This window comes from Chelonia mydas, chromosome 11 (assembly GCF_015237465.2).
Source record: "Chelonia mydas isolate rCheMyd1 chromosome 11, rCheMyd1.pri.v2, whole genome shotgun sequence".
NCBI lineage: Eukaryota > Metazoa > Chordata > Testudines > Cheloniidae > Chelonia > Chelonia mydas.
Genome location: NC_051251.2, coordinates 32449134 through 32464682, shown reverse-complemented (window position 1 = coordinate 32464682; position 15549 = coordinate 32449134).

Genomic DNA, 15549 nt, shown 5'->3' with positions numbered 1-15549 from the left:
TGGAACTCGGTCAAAAGCCCATTGGAGCCCTGGATTTTGCAGACACAAACCTAGCCCAGCAATGGACCCAATGGAAGGAGGAGTTTAAATTGTACCAGATCTGACCATGCTGGAGGACAACAGCTGGAATATAAAACTGTTATTTTACCTTTTGGGGGAACAGGGTGGAGACACCTGCACTGCTCTGAAGCTCACCATTGCCTCAAGCCTCACAGCAGTCCTAGGAGCCCTGGGGACCTACTCTTCCCAGAAGTAGAAGTAAACTCTGGAGAGACGCAGGTTTTTCACTAGAGACCAATCCGAAGGGAAGGGGATAGACCCCTGTGTTAGTGCCTTATGCACACTGCCTGCTACATGCAATGTGGGGACTTAATAGACATCCTAATTCAGGACAGGATAGTGTATGGCACTTGGGATCACTATCTGCGGGAGTGGCTTCTCTGAGGAGGTGTTGTCACATTAGACAGATGCTTAGATATGGGGTTTACAGTGGAAGCCTCAAGAGAAAGGATGAAAGCCCTAGGAGGAACAACACCCTCAGAAGTACATGCAATGAAACATAAACAAAGAAGAGCAGGTCAACAGAGTTGCATACCTACATGAGATGCATTTACTCTGGGAGACAGCATGAGTGGGTAAAGGAGTAGTGCCCTGCACTAGGACAGCTATGCAAGGAATGTGGCAAGTTGAACCATTTTAATGATGTGTGCAAGAGCAGAGGAAGGTCTCAGAAAGATTCAGTCCAGATTGTATAAGAGGGGGATGTCACATCAGCCAGCAGAGATGACATCACGATTCTCTCCTTAATTCCGACAGCATATCAGGTTTGGTGGTCAGGACAAGAAAACAACAAGGGATAATGCCGGCCCCCCATGTGTGCAACAATGTTAATAGGGAAACACACTATGTGATTTCAGCTGGATAGTAGGACCTCCTGCAATGTGATTCCTCAGATTTAATTGGACTCAAACACACTCGTTGCAAAGAGCAAGCACAATCAAATAGTATACAATGACAGCATAGTGCAGCCCATAGGAAAATGTGACCTCATAATGACTAACCCAAAAAATAACAGATGGTACCGAGATCATAGTGCAGCATCAGAATTTTATAGATGCAGTGCAAGAAGCAAAAGGGTGAGTCCCTTGGACAATGGAGACAATTTTAAAAAGCATATAGGGATGTTTTCAAAAGTGATGAGAGCTTTAAAGGAAAGCTACAACTGGAAGTAGACCCCACAGTGGAGCCCTGTGTATTTACCATGAAGGAAAATTCCAATGGCAGTACTTAACCCAGTACACAAGGATTTGAAAGTCTGTGGCGCAGGGGTATCGTACCACCTATTGAGGCCAGTACAGCCTAGGTAAGCAGCCTGTTGGTGGTAAGAAGCATCTGCATGGATCCAAAGCTACTGAACTGGGCACTGGAAAGATGCCACTATCCACTGCCCACAATTGATATCTCACCAGAACTTTCCAAACCCAGAATCTATGTAATTTTTAACTTGTTCTTTCCCTATTTTACCCTCTGATCCTACCTCATTTTCACTGGCATTCACTATGTTAGAGGTCCAATCGCTAATAACCTTTTTGGTGAAAACTGAAACCAAAAAAAGTCATTTAGCACTTCTGCCATCTCCACATTTCCTGTTACTGTTCCCCAGCCCCTCATTAAGTAACAGGCCTACCCTGTCCTTGGTCTTCCCCTTGCTTCTAATGTATTTGTAGAATGTTTTCTTGTTACCCTTTATGTCTCTAGCTAAGTTAATCTCCTTTTGTACCTTGGCCTTTTTAATTTTGTTTCTATATACTTGTGTTATTTGTTTATATTCATCCTTCGTAATTTGACCTAGTTTCCACTTTTTGTAAGACTCTTTTTTAAGTTTCAGATCATTGAAGATCTCCTGGTTAAGCCAGGGTGGTTTCTTGCCATACTTCCTATCTTTCCTACGCATAATGGATGCCCCTGTCCTGACGTACTACCAGCGAGGAGAGCCACTGATATTCTGGTGTGATGCACCAGAGAAAGGATTGGACATCGCTCTTTTGCAGGAGCAGCCAGTCATTTATGCCAACAGAACCCTGTCAGAGATTGAACCAGGGTAGGCCCAATAGAAAACTAGTTTCTGGCTTTTGTAATTGGAATGCAGCGATTCCATCACTACACTTATGGACACCCAGTAATAGTGCGATCATGCCACAACCCCCAAGAGACAATCATGACAAAGCCTTGGCTGGGATGATTTAGTTTGTGTTGGTCCTGCTTTGAGCAGGGGATTGGACTAGCTGACCTCCTGAGGTCTCTTCCAACCCTAATATTCTATGATTCTATGGCCAAGCCTCTTCCTAGTGCTCCAAAGAGATTGCAGCACATATTGATGTGCCTCCAGTTCCACCAGCCAGAAATCCAGTATTATCCAGGATGATTATTGATGCTGGCTCACACCTTGAGCAGGGCATATATACCCAGCATTGGCAAGTTGGGGGAAGGGGATAAGGACATTGAATCAATTAATACACTGCACTGCCTCCCACTCTCAACAGTTAATGGAAACCAAAGAGGCTATAGAAAACATCAGCTGCAGGTAGTCAAGAGAGTGATACTAGCAGGATGGCCAAAAGACAAAAGCTAAGTACTGATAGGAGCAGAACTATATTTTCAAATTAAAGATGAGTTAATATATTGAGGATATAGAGCTGCCTCATTATGTCGGGATCTTGCGCAAAAAAATACCTGGACATTGGCAGCTGTTTTAGACAGGCCCGTGAATGTGTTCACTGGTCAGGAATGAACATACAACTCCACTCCTTGATAGAAGGGTGTGGTAATTGTCAGCACAAAGAGACTCTATTACCACACGAGCTGCCCGCCTGAAAGTGGGAAAAGGTGGAAGCAGACTTATTCACCTTCAAGGAAAAGCAGTACTTGATTACAGTGTACTGCTATTGAAATATGGGAGGTTGATGCTTTGCCTGTTACAAGATGCAAGTCAGTGATTGGCAAATTGAAGGGCCACTTTGCAAAATATGGCATTTCAGGCACTGTACTCACAGACAACAGATTGCAATTTGCCTGGGAGGAATTTAAGGAATTTGTAGACAAATGGGAGTTTGACCACCACATCTTCTTCCTGACATACCCACAGAGGTGGAATCAGCTGTGAAAACTGTTACATGAGGCTGTTTTTTCTGGTTCTGATCCCTTGTTAGCATTTTTGGCACATAGGAATGCCCCATCACAGGGGTGCCAAAACAGTCCAGTGCAGGCATGGATGGAACAAAGGACCTAACCCTGCTACCAATAGGATGAGACCTGTTGCAGCCAGAATCATAGAATTGTAGAACTGGAAGGGACCTCGTGAGGTCATCTAGGCCAGTCCCCTGCACTCATGCCAGGACTAAGTATTAGAAGGATGGGGACACTGCTGAGAGATGGCCAACAATCAGACAAAGCAGGCACTAGAGTACAACAGGTCAACCAAGGACTTACCAGCCCTGGAAACAGGCACTCCTCTGAGGATCTAGCCATTAGAGAGACTCCTGAAGGAGTGGACTAAAGGAGTCATGAGGGTAACCAGGTCGTTTATCCAGTGGGAGGAGAGCCTGAGACTAATCCAGCCCTGATTGCAAGTGAGACTCATCTGAGAGGAATCCAGCGAGGCCAACATAAAAGGCATCAGGAATTTGCAGGGAGAATGGAGGGGGCCAGACAGAGGAAGGCCAAGCTTCTCCTGAGCAAAGTAAGGTCTCTGTGGATGAGAGAAGGAATGAAGATGAGTATGAACTCTGGACCTACTATGATGGATCTTGCATTTGGGACCCTTAGAACTACTTTGAATTGCTTTGGGTATGGACCCAGTTTTAGGGCAGGACTGATGATAGCCCTGAGAGAGACTATACACCACTCCAGCGGGTCCCTGAAGAGCGGATGGGCCCTGTGGAAACACCTCTGTCCAGAAGGAGGAGCCTGGCAAATAGCAACCCTGCAACAAATTGGCAAATTTGGCAGGCTCTGACCCCCACCCACTAGGGAAGAACAAGGGGGAAACAGAGAGTGAATCCCTATTCTGGTGGGAAAGCATGTCTTCCTTGGGCAAATGGAAGAGAGGTTTGCAAAGGGCTTGAGAACTTCAGAAAATTTCCAGCTGTACTGGTAATTTTGCTCCTGGTCCACACAATGGATGAACCACCTCTGGCTTGGTGGACTCAGATTCAGCCCAGATGTTGATCCAGGGAGACCCAGTTCTGGAGGAGTGGCTGCAGAACTCCGGTGGTTATTTTCTTCATCCACAGAGATATAAAACCCTACCCTACTGCTGTCATCATGATGTGAGTTGAGAAGCATGAGGAGCTGATCCAGGTAGAAGTATCAAAAATCTGCTCTGGCCTGTAGTAATAGGGCAGGACTGGAATCATTTCCAGAGCCTGCTTAATGCTTCCACCACAGCACAATCTGGGGGGAAAGGAGAAAACTCTGCAGGCAACCTCAGATGCATATTCCCCCTAGTAAACTCAGACCTCATGGGGGCCATGAAATCTCAACAGCAGAGAAGGCTGGACAACTTAGGGCATACTTAAATCAAACTCAATGGAGTGTTACACCTGAAGAGGACCTGGAGGAAGGTACCTTTGTTGGTCAGAATATGTTGATTCACAATGGGCTGATGGACACAGAGGATCCACCTCACCTAGGCCCCGATGTTTTGTCAGACTCATGTGATGTAGTGGCTGAGCAATGAGTGGACAAGAGCCTTAACGCCAACTGGCTATAGTAAATGGGGAGATCCTCCGAGAGCAACAAGCTTCAACCTACCCCCATATTGGGTTAGGAAAAGACCTGCTTTATTGAATAGCCCAAGATACCCACACAAAAGAAAAACAGCACCAGCTATTGGTACCTTGGCTAGCCTGGACAAAGCTCCTGCAACTGGCTCATACCCTTCCTTGTGCGGGGAATCCGGGGCAGGAAAAAACTCTGGATCATCTCTTAACATGATTTTTCTGCCCAAGCATCTACAAAGAAACTGAGATTTTGTAGGTCCTGACCAGATTGTCAGCAGCTAGGGCTTCCCTTTCTCCTGACAAATCAGGAGAAGCTTTCAGAAGGAGGATATAAAGAGAGAGAGACGGCGGGAAAACATTTTTTTTTTTTTAAACTTGCCCTAGAGTGGGCAAGGTTCTAAGGGGGAGAGGGATGGTTTGTAACTGGGTGGCTTGTCCATGGGCTAGAGATCTTGAGGCTAAGCCAGCTGTGATTACAAGAGAGACTTACCTGAGAGAAATCAGATAAGGTCAATATAAAAGGCAGCAGGAGGTGGTGACAGACAGAGGAAGAATGCAAGCTTGAGCTAGAAGACTAGGCTTCTACTGGATGGAATAAGATTTCTGTGGATAACGAGGAGCACTAGAAATGGGTATGAACTGTAGGGTGGCTGTGATGAATCTTGTGTTTGAGGATCTCGGGACTATTTTGAATTACTTTGGGCTATGGACCCAGTTTCAGGGATGGCTGGTGATAGCACTGAGAGAGACTATACACCACTTCTAAAGGGCCCCGGAAGAGAAGTAGACACTTACTGTTTGTGTAGTCTCATTGGAACTATTTGTAGAGTAAGACACCACTCAGTATGAGTAAAGAAGGCAGATTCTGCTCTTATGTACCAAGAGCATGTGAATGAGACTTGCTTACAAAATGTAATCTAGACAGTGCTTTATTTGCCATCAAGAGGGGAGAAAGCTAATTTGCTGTTTGCACTGGGTTCTGGCCATGTACTAGTCACTATCCTGTTTAAACTCCCTTGTTGCTTTCAAGGTTCCAGCATGGCTTCCCAGACCCATGTGAACAGGGATATTTCCCCCTAAAAACTGTTATAGTATTACTATAAAACCATGTAGTCAATAGCACAATTTCAAGGGGAAAAAAAATCCTTGTCCTTATCAGTGAAAGAAACCATGCTAGCAAGTACCTATCCACAACTATAACATTCAGGGGTCTGAATTATTATGTGAAGTTACAGCATGTGGTCTTTGCAGTAATTCAGGGAAGAATTTTAATGCAATTGGTAATACCTGTGGTTACTGCACAGAGACGGTTGTTATACCAGATGGAATAAAACAGTGGAAGAATGTAAAGAGGACAAGTTAAGGTTAAAAGGTCTTACCTGTGAAGAAGTAGTTGTTGACATTAAAGAAGATGGATTAAAGACAAAGCGTAAACGAGAGATCTTGTTCTTCCTTTTACAAGAAATCATAGTAATAGATAATCTCACACTTGTGGTTATCACAGTAGCCTGATGATGAATAAATGGAAGAAGAAACAGCTAAGGCATATGTTGGCAGTTGTGTTGCTGCTATTGGATGGTTGCCTCTGGACAAGAATTAAGAGCCAGTACAGTTGAGCATATATATATCTTTTCTCTTTGTTGTGTAGGGAGCAAGAACAGTATCTTGAGTCTCACAGTTCCCCAAAAGCAGTGCTTATAGACAACACAATATGACCAATACCTTAATTAATGCTACAGGTGTATCTGTCCATTAGCAAATTCCAAGCTACCCTGAGGCTGATGATTCTCTGTTCATATACCTCTCATGCATATATCTCCTCACCCTTCCCCAAAATGTAGAAATAATCCCTTGTTTTTGAGCCTAACTCTTAATAGCAGCTGTGTGTTCAGTATGTTTGTTACCTTCAGACTTCTTCTTGACTCTCTCTTTGGCTCTTTATAAACCTCAGTCCTTCTGCTGATACCAGGTCACTGGTTCCCAGACTAGGAGTGTACAGCTGGAGCTCATTTACGTGGCTGAAAATTGTTTCCCAGGGTTTTAATTATTTTCCTGCTGGTCCATTCCACAATAGAGCTCATGCCCTATGGTGTTTGCCACTCTGATCTGGAAGGTCTATACATTCCCAGCATACATGCCTGGGGTTTACGGCAGAAAAATCAATGGGCCTGATTCACCACTGCCTTGCTATTTGCACAGTTAATTTACACTAGTGTAAAGTATGTGCAAAGTAAGTATTATTGCTGCCATTCTGTTCTAGTAGTTTTACACCTACTTTGCATTGATGTAAATGACTACATAACATACAAGACAATGAAGAACAGGCCAAATGCACATGGCTAGCAGCATAGGCATGCTCTCCTAGGACAGGCCAGTGGTTCATCTAATTTGTTGTACTGTTTCTGACATGCATTAGGGCCTATCCACAGCACAACTGCAGCTAATAAGGTGACCCAATTACAGTACCACAGAGTTGTCTGCTGGCTTGTTACAACATAGTTGCAATTTATTGCTTGTTTCATATTAGCTGTAGTATGGCAAGTTTAAAAAAAAATTGTGGGGATCAGGAATGAAAATGAATGAATCATATAGCTGCACTGAGAGGGACATCAACAGGATAGCAAAATGTTAGTGAGAAACAATTCCCCCACTAACGATACCTCAGTGGTATTAGGAATGGGAGAAGGAGTGAGCTGCACCAGTTTAGGCTTGGTCTACATTTAAAACTTATACCATCATATACCCCCCAAAGTAACATAGTTATGTCAACAAAACCTGCAGTGTAGCCACAGCTATGTTGACAGACAAGGGTGTCCGTTGCTATAGCTAACTTTGTTCGGCGAGATGTTGTTCCTACATCAGCAGAAAAACTCCTGTCCGTGTATGCTACGTCTATACTAGGGGCATATATATGGAGAATAAATAGCAGGTGGAGTTTGGGAATACAGCGGTGATCTTGAAGCATTTCTGTTATGCAGCATAAGGTTGAGGAGTATCTGGTGCTATGGCTGTTTCCTGAGGGATCTGTTATAGCTGGAGTGGATGTGGGTAGCATAGTTAATGTTGCCTTAGCATTTCCATTCCATTCAGTTGCTTTTAACCATCTCAAACTTACAGCTTTGGGACTGTCTTTGCTGAAGATTTTTTTAAAAATTACGACCAAAACCCTTCTGCCATTTCTGAGACTAAAGGAAGTGGTGGGGAGAAAACACTTTTGCAATTACACATAAAACATTTTTTAACAACTTTATCTCAGCAGTTTTAGATTGAAAGTTTAAATGTGGCAGGAAACAGAACTTAGGCTGGAAATGTGTTTTTCAGTGTTGGGTTAAAAGTTGGTTTTAACTTGGCTGAGCGGTGAGGATTTAAAAATCATACCCTGCCAATGAGCAGTAGCTTTTTAAAAAAATGTTAAAGGTTTTCTAATAAAGATTTCTTGGTGTTATATTGGAAGGAGATTGTCCAGGCCCCAGTACTGAGTCCAGGCCTGCCAGAGCTCTAGATGGTATCACTAGCTGTACAATAGCAGTGCACTGAACCACCATCTCTGACCAACAGCCTTAGTGCTAAAGGCCTACAGATCTATAACAGCCATACCCTAAGGCCCCTGATTGACTGGAAAGAATGCATTCTCATTGGGTACCTGGACTGTATAAAGACCCCAACAGGAAGAGGAAACAGTCTGAGCAACAGTTTGCCGACCAGTTGCTGCCTAGACAACCCTACTTTACTGCCTTGCCTGACTCTGCCTTACTGTCCTGCTGCCTTGCCCAACCTTGCTTCCGTATCCCACTGAACCAGCCTCTTGGATTGGATCTTGTGGCTACTGACCCCATGAGAACTCTCTGCCATTGCCCCTGACTGCCTCTGACACTAGTTGATCTCCCAGCTACCCAATCACCTGCACATACTTGACTACTGCTCTGGACTGCCCCTTAGCTCACCTCAGCCACTGGGCTTACAGTCTGCTCAGATCGCTTCTCTCTTCTCCTAGGCTTGCCCTATCTCAAAAGGTTCCATACCAACATGACATCACAGGTATTTTAGAGGACACTGAGCCTCCATAGCAGATAGCTCACCTAAAAGTAGAAAACCAAGCCTTAGGCCTGGTCTACACAGGGGGGCGGGGGGGGGGAATCGATCTAAGTTACGACCCCAGCTGGATCGATAAGTGTAGACATGCTCTTACAGGCCACAGTGGACCAGCTTTGGGTGAAAAACCAGACCAAATGCCCTTTCTGTTTGGGTGAATATACGCAGAGTCAGACATGCTCTTACAGGCCACAGTGGACCAGCTTTGGGTGAAAAACCAGACCAAATGCCCTTTCTGTTTGGGTGAATATACGCAGAGTCAGAACCCAAATTAGCTGCCACTAAGGGTTACATCCTTGAGAATCTGGAGAAAAGTTTTTTCTGGTGTTCCACACCCATGGCTGGGGCTCCTGTCCTCTGTGAAAAAGAAAGATGGCTCCCTATGACTCTGCATGGACTGTTCCCTAAATAAAACTGCTGTGAGAATTGAAACCCACTACTCCTGATTCCAGAGCTCCTGGATCAGGTAAGAATAGCCCAAGTATTCACCAAGTTCACCTCAGAGGGGTGTACAGTCTAGTCAGAATCCAGTCAAGGGATGGATGGGAAAACTACTTTTCGCCCTTGGTATGGCCATTTTGAATATGCAGTGCTGCCTTTTGGACTTAATAACATGTCTGTGATCTTTCAGCATCTAATTAATGATGTCTTACAACATGTGCTGGACAAATATGTATTCGCCTACTTAGATGACATCCTAATTTACTCCAAAGACCAACCTACGCACAAGCAGCATGGTCGCAATGTCCGAGAAAGACTCCACTAACACTGTCTCTGTGCTGAGGTGGAGAAACATGTCTTTGATCAGCCCACCATGGAATTCTTAGGCTACATTCTGTTTACAGCGGGAGTCCACATGAACCCCTGAAAGTTGGAAGGAGTTTGCAACTGGGCAACACCACAAAGTGTTAGAGAAATTCAGTGCTTTATTGGGCTTTCAAATTTCTATAGACGCTTCGTATGGTACTACTCCCAAATCCTAGCCCCTATGAATTCTGCTACCTGCCAAATTCACTTGGACACAGAAGCCCAAGAAGCCTTCAATCATCTGAAGACAACATTCACCTTCATGCCCATCCTCATGCACATCAACCAAAGTCAACCTTTCATCCTGGAAACTGATACTTCCAGCATCACCATTGGAGCAGTGCTGCCCAGAAACAGGGCCTCAACCAGGAAGTTCATACCTGTGATTACTATTTTCATAAACTCACTCCTGCTGACAACAATTATGAAATTTTGGACAAAGAGTTACTTGCCATCAAAGTGGCTTTTGAGACATTATCTAGAAGGAGGCAAACACCCAGTCCAAGTGTTCACTGATCACAAAAATCTAGAACACCTGCACTCCAATAAAGTCCTAACCCAACAATAGCTATGCTGGGCTCTCTTTTCTTCTAGATTTGATTTTATTATAACTACTGCTCTGGGTTCTGCAATGGGAAAACAGACGCCCTGTCCTGCAAAGGGGAATATGCCAACAATCCTAAGGGACTCAAAAAAGAGCCTCCCTTCATCCTGAAACCACATTACTTTCTTGGAGGATCATTGCTATCCAATTTGTTCATGACTATATGTTCCACCCTACCAAATGACCTGTTCACCCACACACTTTTAACTTCCGACACTGAACTCCAGGGCAAGTTCATAGAAAAGGATGGACACAGGCATATCTATATCCCTGAGGGACACCCCTGTTTGGAGGCCCTACATATTTGGCATGACGTCCCTTGGGCTGGATGCTTCAGACAGGCAAAACCACTCACATAGCATGTCATTCTTTCTAGGGGCTAAAACTGTAGTCTAAATAAGGTCTAAATCAGATCTTGCAATATGTCTGGCCATACAAAAGTCCCCTACATAAAACCTTTTGGGATGTTAATATCCGCTGAAACGCCCTAGAGGCCTTGGGCTAATATTACAATGGACTTCATTGTCAAATTACCACAGTCTGAGGGATGCCATACCATACTGATGATAGTAGATCAACTGACAAAGATGGTGTACTTCATTCCTTATGCACATCTTCTCACCACCAAGAACACCACTCGTCCCCTCATCGCATACGTGTGCCACCTCCACAGCTTCCCAGACCACATCAAGGGTACCTCAGACTGGGGGTTCCAGTTCATATTTCGGTTTTGGTGGGAGGTGCTTTGCCTACTAGCGATGAGTCTCCATGCGTCAACTGCCTACCATCCACAAACCAATTATCAATCAAAAAGAGTAAACCAGGTATTAGAGCAATACCTGTGATGCTTCACAAACTGCCACCAAAATGACTGGGCCTCACTGAAGCCATACATGGAATCTGTGTACAACACAGACTATGCCTTGACCAAGGTGAGCCTGTTTTTTTGAAAATGCATCTTCTATCCCTGTTTCCACCTGCATTTCCCATAGTACCCACAGTTCCTGCAGCCTCAGACCTGTAAGGAAGAGTTTCAACAAAGGAAGAGTTGAAACAAATCCTAGATGCAGCCACAACTGCATACAAACAGTATGCTGATCGCCACTGGTAGAGGGGTCGCATGTTTGACTAATAGCCGTTATTTTGTCCTACTGCAAATTTTGTCCTACCTCAAGACAGGCAGACCCATATGTAAACTGGACCACCAGTACGTAGCATCCTATCGGATCCTCAGGCAAAGCAACCCAGTAACCTTCAAACTTTAACTTTCCTGCTAACTTAAGGTGCACCCTGTATTCCATGATTCCATGTCTCCCTTCTTAAACCCTTCTCTGAATAAAAATAATCTCCTGCTCCACCAGTACCAGGCCAAGAAGATCTTGCCCATAAGATCCTAAACTTGAACATACAAAGAGGGAAGATATGATACCTCCTTGACTGGGAAGAGTAGGGGCTGGAGGAATGGTCCTGGAAACCAGTCCATTATGTGCATGCTCCTGAAAAGGTCAGAGCCTTCCACAGAGCTCATCCAGATAAGTCTGGTCCTTCAGTATCCCAAGGTTGCCCCAAGGGATGAGAGTGTTGTCACGACTGTAGTATTGAACCCAGGCCTGCCAGGTTCCTAGACAGCATTCTTAGCTGCTGTGCCATGAGCCACTGTCCCTGACTGCTAGCCCCTTAGTGCTAAAGGCCTACAGACCCACAGCAGCCTCGCCCAGCCTCCTTCATTGGCTGGAAAGACAGCATTCTCATTGGGTACCCTGACTATATAAAAAGCCCAACACGGGATCCGGATCCGGCCCGTCAGGGATTTCAGTCCGGCCTGTGGGATTGCCAGCCACGTGTCGCAGGTCTCCTGGCTAATCCCCGCTCCCGGAAGCAGCCAGCACCACGTCCCTACGGCCCCAGGGGCAGAGGGCTCCATGTGGTGCCCTCACCTGCAGGCACTGCCCCCCGCAGCTCCCATTGGCCAGGAACGGGGAACCACGGCCAATGGGAGCTTCAGGGGTGGTACCCACAGGTGAGGACAGCTCGCAGCAGAGCTGCCTGCCCCACCCAATCCCCAGGAGTCACTGCCGGACATGCTGTCCACTTCCGGGAACAGCGCAGGGCCAGGGAAGGCAGGGAGCCTGCCTTAGCCCCACTATATGCTGCTGCCACCCCGGAGCTGCTTGAGGTAAGTGGCCCTGGGCCAGAGTCCGCACCCCGAACCCCTTCTGCACCCCGCACCCTGCCCCCTGCCTTGAGTCCCCTGCCACACCCCTCCTGCACCCCAATCCCCTGTCCTGAGCCCCCTCCTGCATCCCGCACCCCTTATGCACCCCAACCCCTTGCCCTGAGCCCCCTCCTGCACACCGCATCCCCTCCCACACCCCACACTCCCTCCCGCATCCCAACCCCCTGCCCCAGCCCTACATTCAGGGCCCTGCATACAATTTCTGCACCCAGATGTGGCCCTCAGGCTAAAAAGCTTGCCCACCCCTGGCCCAACAGGAAGAGAAAGCTCTTTGAGAAACAGGCCATTGCTCACCTTAACTTGCTGCCTGACCTGTCCCTACCTTGCTCCCTCACTTGACCTCACATCCCATTGTTTTAACACTTTAAAAAAACTAGGAAATTTCATTTAACACCAGCCAACCAAACCGCCTCTATTTTTAAGAGAGTATTAAGACCCTTGTCCTGCAAACCCTTAACAGATGTTTAATTTTAAATTTGTGCGTAAGTGTTTGCAAGATTAGGGCATATGGTTAAGAACTCAAAAATCAGGAAATGCTAAATACACATATATTTAAAATATATTTATACACATTCATTTAGTTTTAGTGTTCAAATTATTTATATACAACTTTTTGGTTTGATTAATTCCCATGAAGAAAATAAATTATTCTTTATTCTGGAATAACAGATAATTATGATGAGGTTTATAGCTTTTCTCTTCAAATGAAGGGCCTTTTGGGAATACTGATGTGAGTAAATTTTCTCACATGCATAAGTGTTTGAGTGATCAGTCCTGTACCTGCTTTGTTCACTTTGCACCACACAACCCATGTACAGAGAGCCTGATCGAAAACCCACTGAAGTGAATATGCTTCTTTCAAAAGCCATATTTTTCTTTTGTTGATTCATTGTTTTCTCCTTTTTCTGGGACTTTATATGTCACTGGAATTTGCCTTAATGAGGCAATGATCCCGTGGAAATAATAATACAGGTGTGGCCAAACCGAGGCTCGCAAGTCTCATGTAGAGGGTGTGGCTCGCGGAGGCACCCGTACCATTATCCGACTACAAGACTTGGTGAGGGGAGCTTGGAACTTCTGCCCTGTGGCGGGGTGGTGGGGATAGGGGCTTCTGCCCTGCAGGGATGGGGGCTCGGGGCTTCTGTAGTAATATATAGCCATGTAATTAAAGACTGCATCATGAAACGGGGAAGCAGTCAAGGTTGTTCATGCAACCTTAACTTTGGCATTTCCTGACTTTGAGTACTTCACTTTGTAACCTTAACATTCTCTTAATCTAGTTATTTTCTAAAATGAAATCCTTATATATGGTGATGATTCAGCAGATGGCACTCTTTCCTTTGACTCACTACTGAACAAATGCCCAGCATTGTTTTAGAGGGCAGTGTGCTACTGGAGGTGTTTTCTTTCAGATTAGACATAAAATCAAGGTCCTGACCCCTTGTGATTAAAGATACCAGGTCATTCCTTTTGAGAGAAAGGGTATTAATCCCAATGTATTGATCATATCCCAGTAGGGTAGTTTCATCTTCCTTCTTAATTTCAGATGGAAAAAATATTCATAGAATCATAGAAATATTTGTTTATTTGGGTCATCCCTAGTCCAGTCCCCTGGGCAGAGGCAGGACCCAAATAAACCTAGACCATCCCTGACAGGAGTTTATCTAACGTGTTCTTAAAAACCTTCAGTGATGGGGATTCCACAACCTCCTTGTGAAGCCTATTCCTGTCCTTAACTACCCTTCTAGTTAGAGAGTTTTTCTTAATATCCCTAAATCTCCCTTGCTTCAGATTAAGCCCATTACTTCTTGTTCTACCTTCAGTGGACATGGAGGACAATTGATCACCGTCCTCTGAATCACAGCCCTTAACATACTTGAAGACTGTTATCAGCCAGACTGTTAGATCCTTAATTTCCTGTCCTAAATGTTGTGTTGCTATGCATTGTTAAGTAGTTATTGAGTTCCACCCCAGAGGTGGATACATTTCTGTGTTGGATGTTGGGATTCCTGTCTCCAATTTGTGTATCAGCCTGTTAATTTTATAAAATGCGTTGGGATCCTCCAGGATGAAAAGTACTATAAAATGAAAAATAATTATTGTTATATTAGAGATCCTTAATCAGGATGCTCATGCTAAAATACATTCCATTTTTAAATTCTGAAATTCTCATTGAATTTATATGTTTTTAAAAAGAAAATTAATGCAGGTAAAAACAAAACAGAAAAGAGTTCTGAATATACAGACTCTTTGTCTATTTAGTGGGAAGATTTGAAACTCAAGACCACTAGGTGGGGCTGTAAACAATATAGTATCTGCTGTAATTCTTATAAGCTTTGCTGCAACTATATACTGCCAAAAATGTAATTCTCAGAAAAGAGAAAACAATAGTACATCACTAAAACAGAAATACGGCTTTCATCAGAAATATTTTTGTACTTTAAAATACTGATTTTTTATAGAGATAGGAAAATTAAAGTTAACAGTTAAAAATAAAGAATTCCATGTTCAATGAGCCTATTGTGAAATCACACAATATCATTTAGATTTTTTTCTTTTTGTGTCTCAGTATCCATTTTCCTCATTGTTATGGCATTTCCTCTTTGTTGTAGTAACTTATTAGCATCAATTCACACAGTAACACAGAGTGGCAAAATCAGAAACCTAATCCAGCAGTGAAAATTCATTTTGATTTACTCCCTCTGTTTTTATTTTGTTTTTTTAGATCCTACTACGAGAAAAACAGTCAACTGAGTGATCTTTTGCTTTGCATACCCAGATAGCTAACCAATTTTATATCTGATTTTTATGCCATATGTACAGTATTTCACATAGTACAAAGATCTAGCAAGACAAAGTGCACCAAGCCAATTGTAATACTCTGGAGCTGCTTTTAAATACCTTCTCAAGAAATTGCTTTGTTGCAAAACATTATACTGCTGTATTGTGTAATTTATGTATTCTTTTTTAATGTAATGTGAGAAGGACAAGGTCACTTTTTACATCACTGGAATGATTGAGTGTATATT